We start from the raw sequence: 9505 nt of genomic DNA on the forward strand, positions 1-9505 counted from the left end.
TTTTTTCCAAACACTCAGCACTTTAAAATCTTATTGTCGATACACTTTTCAGAAATGATTTACAAGAAAACGTGCTCTTTCATTAAAAATATCCCTTGCTGAATGCAGAGCTATTAAAATATAAGAGGTGGCTAAGAGTGCTTTGAGGCCACAGCAAAACCCCTTTCAGCTGTTTACTAATCCTAACACACCCCTGCCTCTGAGCGTGGCCCATCAGACGCCTCATGTAGCACTGTACATCGGTGTCACCATCACGTGCACCCTGACGTTGTAGTCAGCAGAGTCCTGTTGACAAAGCTTGTGGAGGTGCTGTGAAAACCCTCTTCCCGTTGTCATCCCACCGTGGCTTGCTCCAAAGGATGACTCTGGTATGATGCTTCGCTGTCAGCCATTAAATGTGAAGGTGAGGATTTCTGGCGCTTGCAAGAGATGCTGAATCATAAGAAGTGGAGCATGAGACCTTGCTCATGTTTCCTGGAGACTTGACTCTCTTGCTGCATTTCAGCATCTCTCTGAGGGATGGCTTTGATGCTGGCTGAAAATTCCCAGAGAAGACAGAAGCCTGAACCAGAAACCAGGCATCTCCAACCAGGCTGCTTTCCAGATCTGTAACACACCTCTACAACCATTTGTGTACAGCCTGTATGTTTGCACATCACTTGCAAAGCTCTGGAAAGAGCTTTAGAGAAAAACTGTCTGTTTTGCCCCATGAGCAAGGCCTACTGTAAGCGGGGTTACCCATTCGTGCTGGATTCCTCAGCAAATATTGTTGGAGCCAGAACATGGTGTCATGGGTTTATGTGGCAAGGTTTTGGTGGGGGGGGGCCATAGGGTTGGCTTCTGCAAGAAGAACCCAGAAGCTGCCCCATGTCAGACAAGGGCCCTGCTGCTGGCCAGAGCTGAGCCAGTAAGTGATGTTGGTTGTGCCTCTGTGAGAGCAGATTGAAGAAAGGAAACAAAAACTGCTGGTCAATAGCAGCTGGGAGAGTGAGGAGTGACAAACAGCCGTGCAGCCCCCAGGTGGGTGCAGCAGGAGGTGCTCCAGGCAGGCAGCAGCAGTTCCCCTGCAGCCTGTGGAGAGGCCCCTGGTGGAGCAGGCTGTCCCCCTGCAGCCCATGGGTCCCACATGGAGCACATCTCCACGCTGCAGCCCGTGGAGGAGTCCCCAGTGGAGCCAAAAAATGCCATCTGTCAAAAGTAACGATACAAGAACGATACGAGCATAGAGGTGTATTTAAATTTGTTCTGGTTCCCCAAAGAATGAAGATTAAAGTTCTCTCATCCAGGGAAATTGACTGCAGTGACATTACACCTCGGGTAAGTCCAAATTCATAAAATAGGCATTTGGGTCTGGTTCAGCAACTGCTAAAGTCAATGGAGTCTTGACCTCAAGAGGTATTAAATCAAGCTCTCCTGAGCACATTTGGTGGTGTGTATTCTGATTGGAGTCTTACCTGCGTTCAAGGAATGAACAACAGTGCAGTGATAGAAATGTTAGAGCTGGAGACCTTCATTTTGACTTTGATGATGTAAGACACATTTTAAAAAGGACAACTTGGATCTGAAGGTTCAGAAAGGATCAGTGTCAGAACCATTACAGTGGTGTGGTGTTCCCCAGGGGTCAGTGTTGGGGCCATCCTCTTTAATATCTTTATTGATGATGTGGATGAGAGAATTGAGTGCACCCTCAGTAAGTCTGCAGATGACACCAAGTTGGGGGAAGTGTCAATGTGTCAGAGGGCAGGAAGGCCCTGCAGAAGGACCTGGACAGGATGGGTCAATGGGCAGAAGCCAGTGGGATGAGGTTCAACACGATTAAGTACAGGGTCCTGCACTTTGGCCACACCAACCCCATGCAGCGCTGTGGGCATGAGGCAGAGTGGCTGGAAAGCTGTGCAGAGGAAAGGGTCTGGAGGTGCTGGTTGATGCTCACCTGAACAGCAGCCAGCAGTGTGCCCAGGTGGCCAAGAAGGCCAGCGGCATCCTGGCTGTGTCAGGAGCAGTGCAGCCAGCAGAAGCAGGGAGGGGATCGTCCCCCTGTGCTCTACTCTGGTGAGGCCGCACCTCGAGTGCTGTGCTCAGCTTTGGGCCCCTCAGTACCAGAAGGACATCGAGGCCCTGGAGTGTGTCCGGAGCAGGGCTATGGAGCTGGTGAAGGACCTGGGACTCAAGTCCCATGAGGAGCGGCTGAGGAACTGGGGGTGTTTGGTCTGGAGAAGAGGAGGCTCAGGGGAGACCTCATTGCTGTCTGCAACTGCCTGAAAGGAAGGTGTGGGGAGCTGGGGGTCGGCCTCTTCTCACAGGTAATGGTGATAGGACCAGGGGGAACGGCCTCAAGTTGTGCCAGGGGAGGTTCAGGTTGGCAATGAGGAGACATTTCTGCTCAGAAAGAGCAGTCAGGCACTGGGACAGGTTGCCCGGGGAGGTGCTGGAGTCACCGTCCCTGGGGGGTGTTCAAGGCAAGGTTGGACGTGGTGCTTAGGGACATGGTTTAGTGGGTGACATTGGTGGTAGGGGGTAGTTGGACCAGATGCTCTTGGAGGCCTTTTCCAACCTTAATGGTAATGTGATTCTATGATTCTATGAAAGCCAAATTTGTATGAGTGGCAATTGCACTGCTTTCCATGGGCTTATATCCAGGATAGATTTTGCTCAGGCCTTCATTCTTGCTACATCATTTCCACTGTTGTTAGTGGAGAAGGCTGAGTGTGACTGAAAATGTTTGCTCTTTCCATGCTCTCATTCTTGCGGGGCTTTCAGCCATTGGAGAAATGGGGAGAAAATTAGTGTTCCTTGTAGCAGGGCACTTATGTTTTTTAAAGCAGGATTTGAGCTGGTCCAGCTGGTGTATTTTTATTCTGAAAGTTCTACTTCCATATATGTATATATACATATATATATTTATATGTTTTGTGTATACATTTGGTCATGTTTGGCCACTGCAGCAGTCAGCATTCTGAAATGTAAAAGTAAATTTGATAGTAGCTCAAAGAGAGGTGAGGCAGGGCCAGATTCATCTTAGCTGGAGGAGGAGTCTCATGCTTTGGCAGTTCAGTAATGCACAACTTGGCGTGTGGGTCAGCTCAAGGGCACTTCAAACAACCAATTATATTTTCCTTCTATTGATCTATGTAACAGCATTCTGCCATTTAAAGAAGTGCATTGAGTATTCTTACATAGGAACAGACTTCTGAGAATTGGCTGGTGACATGGTGAAGATTTGAAAGTTCACTTCTTCTCCTTTTCCCTTTCCAGGCTTGGAATTTAAAGAGGTATGGGCAAAAATAAATGCACATATGTGCACTGAGCACACAGTTGCACTTATTCAGTGTTACGTATGTATACAGGAAAAAAAAAAAGAGCAAGAAAAAAAGACCACAAAAGTCAACCCAGCCAAACAAAAGCCCACCAGTTTGCAAGGGTGTGCTTGTACGTGGAATTCTGACACGTAGGTGCAACCAGAGTGTTGAGGCAGAGATAATGAGTGCACAGAGATGAGACAGGCAGGCTAGATTTCACCAGTGATCTAAACAGCTAAAAATGCTGCCCAGCATTGTGCTCTGATGAGGTGAAACGCTGAATCTGAGTGCAGCTCCTGGAGTACAAGGACAGGAGGAAATTATTTCCATGCTAGGTCCCTTCAGTTCCCCTCAGAATGTGCCACTGCCATGGGGACACCTCACAGTTGCAGGACAGTTCATCTATCAGTCTGTACATCTGCACAACTGCTAGTTCTAAAATATGCTTACTTTTGTCATCCTGAAAAGCACAGATTTTAAGCTAGGGCACAGAGCATGTCTCTTCTCTCAGACCACAGTGAGAAGGGTTCAGGAGATATATTTCAGTGAGGTTTTGAGAGGAAGTTTTAGGGATGCACTTACTAAATAGCAACTTAAACGAGCAGAATTTCTCTGTACTCTGTGTGTACACTGCTCAAGCCCACAGCTACTTTGTGTTAATAGTTTGAGATCTCAGTGCTTAGAAAACCCTGAAGTCTTTCCTGATCATGCTGCTCGGCAGTAAGTGATGTGGAGGGTTAGTGTTTTTTGCAGGATCACCTTAATGCTGCAGAGCTTCTGGGAAAAGTGTGACAGACAATGTCCTTTGGGGTATAGGCAAGAAAATCCAAAGTTAAAAAAAAAAAGTGCTTAGACCTCTTGACCAGATTGCTCAGATTCACTGCAGCACCTGTTCTGCTCCGTTTGCACCTTGTCCTCCTACCTTTGGTCCCTCCAAAACCCTCTAGCTCTGCTGCACAGGAGCAAGGCTCATGTAGCTCCTGTTCAGTGGGTGCTTAGGAAAAAACACCATAGAAGCAGCGGTGCTGGTGGATTAAGGATTAAAACCCCTTGCAGCTACTCAGCTGGTGAATTTCATTTCATGTATGAGGCAGGCTAGTGGGAGGCTCATAAACCCTGTGGTAGTCTTCAGTGTGAAAAGGCAATCAAATCCCCCAGCCCTCTTCCAGCCAAATCCTTTTCTTTCTCAGCCAGCTGAGGGAATTTCACCAGCAAGCAGGTTTTGCTGCTTTCTGCCTGCTTGCTGTGATGACAGCTGCGGTTGAAGGCATGCCACACTTGGCAAGGAGAGCTTCTTCCCTGAAGACTAACCATCAGCTGGGGAGGAGCTGCAGCCTCCTAGAGCAAGTGTGACAGACAGCCATGAGATTTTTATGAATGGGGAAAGTGCTGCTTGCCCAGAAAGACACACTATTTTTTCTTCCTACCTCCCTTTGCATCCCCTTCCCAGGAAACTGTTCATGCTGCTGCTGGTTGGTGACACGAATTGTAACTGTGGTTCATTATGGGTGAAAGCCTGTCCTGCTTCTCCAACAGCAGAACCCATACTGACTTCAGAAAGACCAAGATATAAGCACAGGCTCTGAGACATTCAAAAGTGAAGGCATTTGCTATGCATAAATAAATCAACATGAAATTTGGGGTAGCTCTTGAACTCTGCAGTGGAAAATTAGCATGAAGGGTTTGGTTTATTACTGTGGTGCATTTCTGTTTGTTTCTAGATCAGCTCTTACAGAGCTACATCTAAAAACATGAAAAATGTACAAGCTCACATAATTTGGAAGTGGCCAGTGATTTCTGTTAAGGTGAGAGGTTGTTTTTCTGCTTGAAACCATCAGCCGGAGTGTGTGCAGAAGTGATAAGGAAACAGTGACAAATGAACGGTGCTGGAGGAATTCCTCCCTAGTCTAATGGTTTATAACATTGCCAAACTGTCTTGGAGGCTTGCAGAACTTGTCAGAATCCGTGAACCTTTCCACTGTAATTTATACTCTACTCTTTCCTTGAGAGACATTCGATTAAAAACATGTTTTCCTAACTAAAGGGAAACATGTGCAGTTCATATCAGGGATGGAGGTCTGCCCCTTTCTCCAGCGGTAGAGCAGGACACCTAGATGATTCACACACTGCAAACTATCATTGTTTTATATATGCTTTCTTTCTCTCTCTCTCCTTTGTCTTAGTTCACAGTTTGTCTTTCAAGCAGAAAGTAAGTTCACTAATATGTGAATTGGTATGGAAGTTTCTTATTGAAGAAATTTGCTCCGCCTTCTCCGACGAATGGAGGCATAGATTTCTGCAGTTGTTGGCTTCGGTCCTTTAGCAATATTTTGCATTTGGCATAAGAAATACAATAAAACTCAGTAAAAGAAGCCTTAATATTGTCCATCTCTTGAATCAGATACTCATGCTGTGGTGGCCAAACCCTTAATTCACAGTGCTCCCAAGCTTTAGCTAGTGGATAGGTTTCCTTACTCGTGAGTATGAGAGGAAAGATCCTTCAAAGTAAACAGTGCTTCTTCCTCAGAGGGTGGTGGAGTAGCAGTCCAAAGTCTGGCCAGGAGAGAGAGGCTGAAACAAAGAGGATTTAAAACATCCTGAATTAACATACTGATTTTTTTTTTTTTAATTTTGTGTTTTTGTTTTCTAGTATGAGAAAGCAGAGGCCAACACATAAGGGTTTGGGACCTCTGTAAAATCACTTAAAAATCAGGTTTAAATATTGTAAAATTGGTTTGAAATCCATGTTGCTTGAGATGATTAAATACAGTTTTTCTACACCTCTTTTAATGTTTTAGGGTTTTTATACAGCTAAAAGATTAGCAAGTTACTTCTTATGAATGGCAGTGATTTTTGCACTGTAATTGAATGTGAGAGTCTTGGGCTTCTAGAAAGTGTTGAATAGGCTATCTCAGCTTTGGGATAATATCCCAAGGGTTGGTTAATGTGGTCATGGTTAACGTAGCCATGGCTGTGCTGTTCTCTTGAACAAAAAGCAGCGTGGAAGTTCCTGAAATGCTAATAATCAGCAGTGGTAATGGAATGTCAAACGTGCATTTGCATGTTGCATGGGTTTTTCCAGGTTAGTCTCTGTCAGCTTGTCTAACGATACCCAGGGGAGGATGTCCATGGCTGGCTGCCTGTGAGCATGTGAGAGGAGAGGCAACATTTCTTGCCTTCCTTATCACAAAATGAGCCTACCACCCACCCTGAGCCATAGGGCCACCAAATGCATGTTCCAGCATGTGGACGCTGCTGGAAGACACCCACTTTCCTCCACTAAGCTCTGCTGCATGATATGTTTCTGCCTTTCAGCTCCTTCCTTGCATCCTCATCTCTGCTGCCTCGCCTCCAGGAGAGACACATCACAGATTTACCCATTTGTCCTGAAGGACCTCCCATGAGGTCCTAACCACAACTCCACTGAAAACCCTCATACACAAGGAGGAAAAGAAGGAGAAGAAGCCGAGGTAGCCAGGTCTTTGTACCCCAATGGTGTTAATTCCTTCTCTGCATATGTTTATCCTGGTTTATTGTGGCCGCAGCTACCAAATGCTGTTGCTTCTGGCATCATTGCTTCTTCTCAGGGTCATAATGTAGGGCCTGCTCCTACTGCTATGTGCAAAATAAAGGAAGAATTTTGCTTGTATGAAATGTGCTAAGCCCAGTCCCATCCTAGTAGATGAAAGAGGGAGTGGAGAGGTTGCTATTTTCCATTACCCTTTGGTCACCAAGTAAACCTCATGTGATAAAACCCTAGTTCTGGGTATTTTCCTTCCCAAATCAAATGATGTTCCTGTTAATGCATTAACACATCTCAAAGAATGGTTTTGCAACAGCAGTGCTTTCTGGCATAGCATGTATTCTGTACACATTACTCACTACAGTGGTATGTTGTAAATGAGGTCGTAAACGCTAAACAAGCAATAAAATCTGATTCTTAATTTAGGGCTCAGATAGCTGTAGTGAATTTCCAGCACCTAGGGATGCTTCAGTCTGCATTAGATATTGCTAGGCTCTGAGCTGCAGAAAAGTGCTCTGGAAGATTAAGGCTTCGCCATCTGTAATGCAGTTAAAATAGTGTTGTTCACACTGAAGCTGTAGTGCGTTTTTGCCAGCTACTGTATGATTTCGGAGTACACACACGGGCAGGTTATTAAGCGTGAGTCATCTTATTGAATCTTGCCAGTCTGAATGAAGGACTTATATAATCTTTAAAATGTGATTTAGTGAGCAAGAGCAGACTGCCAGCCAGCAGCACACTGTCTGGGTGAGCAGACAAGCTCCCTCTTCAGGAAATCAGGTGGGTAGTGATGGATGTGCTAGCTGTCTGCTGTGCTTTCCACAGGGTGAGCTGGCCCCTACCAAAGCAGCACTGCCGGCTGCTGCTGCAGGTTGTGAACCGAAGACACATTGCTTCTGAAAAACTGACATCTGTGGGTTTTCAGCCCTGCACACACAATCTAGGCTCTGAAAGCTGACCTGATCTCATGTCTGATCTATGGTCTGATTTTTGGGTGGTCCTGTGCAGGCTCAGGTACCCTGAGGATTTTGACCCCTGCCAGGATTGACAATGTATCTTTAAAAAGTTTAAACAAATACCCAGAGAAAACTCTAAAATGTTTAAAAACTCCATGTCTGAAAACGATAGCATTTTCCTGTGCCTACTAAGGTTTGCAAGACGGGGACCTTGCTGCAGGGGCACTGGTCATGCAAGCTGTGTTGCAGGTGACACTGAGATCTGTACCATCGCTGGTGTTTCGTGTGTGTGGTAGAAGAAGCTGGAAGTTGAGTTATTGTAGCATTTCTTCTCTCAGAGTGCGCTCTGGTTTCAGCTACCACAAATAAAAGAAGTAAGAGAAATGAGGTTGAATCTTTTAATTTACCAAATTAACTTGTATCGAGAACTGATACTTTGTTCAAAAATCAACCTCTGGCACAGTGGTAAGTATGGATATCCTTAGATAGGAATACAAGTGTACATTTAATCTCTGTTATTTAAAGAAACCTCTAAGTGTTTTCAGCCCAACCTTATCTAAGCAAATATCAAAATTTTGAGTTGTTGGAGCACATATATTTTTGATCTTTTCCAGCAACTCAAATAATCTCAATTTTTTAAAGTAAAACAATAGTGCAAGAAAAAAGAGACTGTCTAATTTGGTACTAATGATAGTTAGGCGAGGAGTGGAGACTATATGATGGGAGTTATTTGTGATGTACTGACTTTCTTCCACACCTGTGGCCCCTGTCTGTGTGGACCTGTTGAACTCAGCTGGAGCTCTGCAGTTGACTTTGGTCATGTCCTGCTGAACAGTAAAACTGGGGGAGTTGGCGTTGGTCAGTGGGTGGTGAGCCATTGCGTTGTGCATCACTTGCTTTGTGCATTCTTGGTGTTTTGATATTTTTTTTATTTGTGTTGATTTCCCTTTGTTGTTAAACAGTCCTTATGTTGACCCATGAATTCTTGTACCTTTTCCTTTTTGCAATTCCATCTCTCATCCCTCTGGGGTGGGGGACGGTGAGTGAACACATGCGTGGTGCTTAGCTGCCCGCCAGGTTAAACCACAACAACTATTCAGGGAAAGAATGCTACAGCTCCAACAATTGTCTATAAACAATTTCAGCACTTTTTGCTAAGTTATGTTACTATTCCTTTTTTTTTTTTTTTTTTTTTTTTACTGAAAGAATGGTTAATGTTTAAATGTACTTTATTTTTTCTTCTTTCTTCCCCCTATTCACTTAAGTGAAAGCAGCATCACTTACCTGTGTCACATCTGAATGTATGTTTATGGTGATAAAAGTAGGTATCAGACAAAAAACTACAAGGTTTGCTAGACAGTCCTAGTGCTGAAGTTCTGGGAAGTTGAGGGCTTGTGGTCTTTTATGGGTGAGATTGCATGGTGAAAGCTGAACTTCCTTGCCATTTTCTTACATTGAAAACTAAAATTTCAGGTCTCCATTTAATATCTCCGAAATTCGGTTGAAAAGGGGGTATTTGATACATTAGAGAAACATGCATAAATGATGTAAAATGTCATAAATTTTCATCAGAGGCAGAGGGGATGGCTGAGTTGGTGCTTAGATTGCCGCTTTGATGTTCTAGATAAATTGTGTGCCTAAGATTTTATCTAATTTTCATGGCCTAAGTATGAGGAGATAATCACTGTTTTTTTTTTTTTTTGTTTTTTTTTTTTGTTTTGTTTTTT

Source organism: Aythya fuligula, chromosome Z (assembly GCF_009819795.1).
Source record: "Aythya fuligula isolate bAytFul2 chromosome Z, bAytFul2.pri, whole genome shotgun sequence".
NCBI lineage: Eukaryota > Metazoa > Chordata > Aves > Anseriformes > Anatidae > Aythya > Aythya fuligula.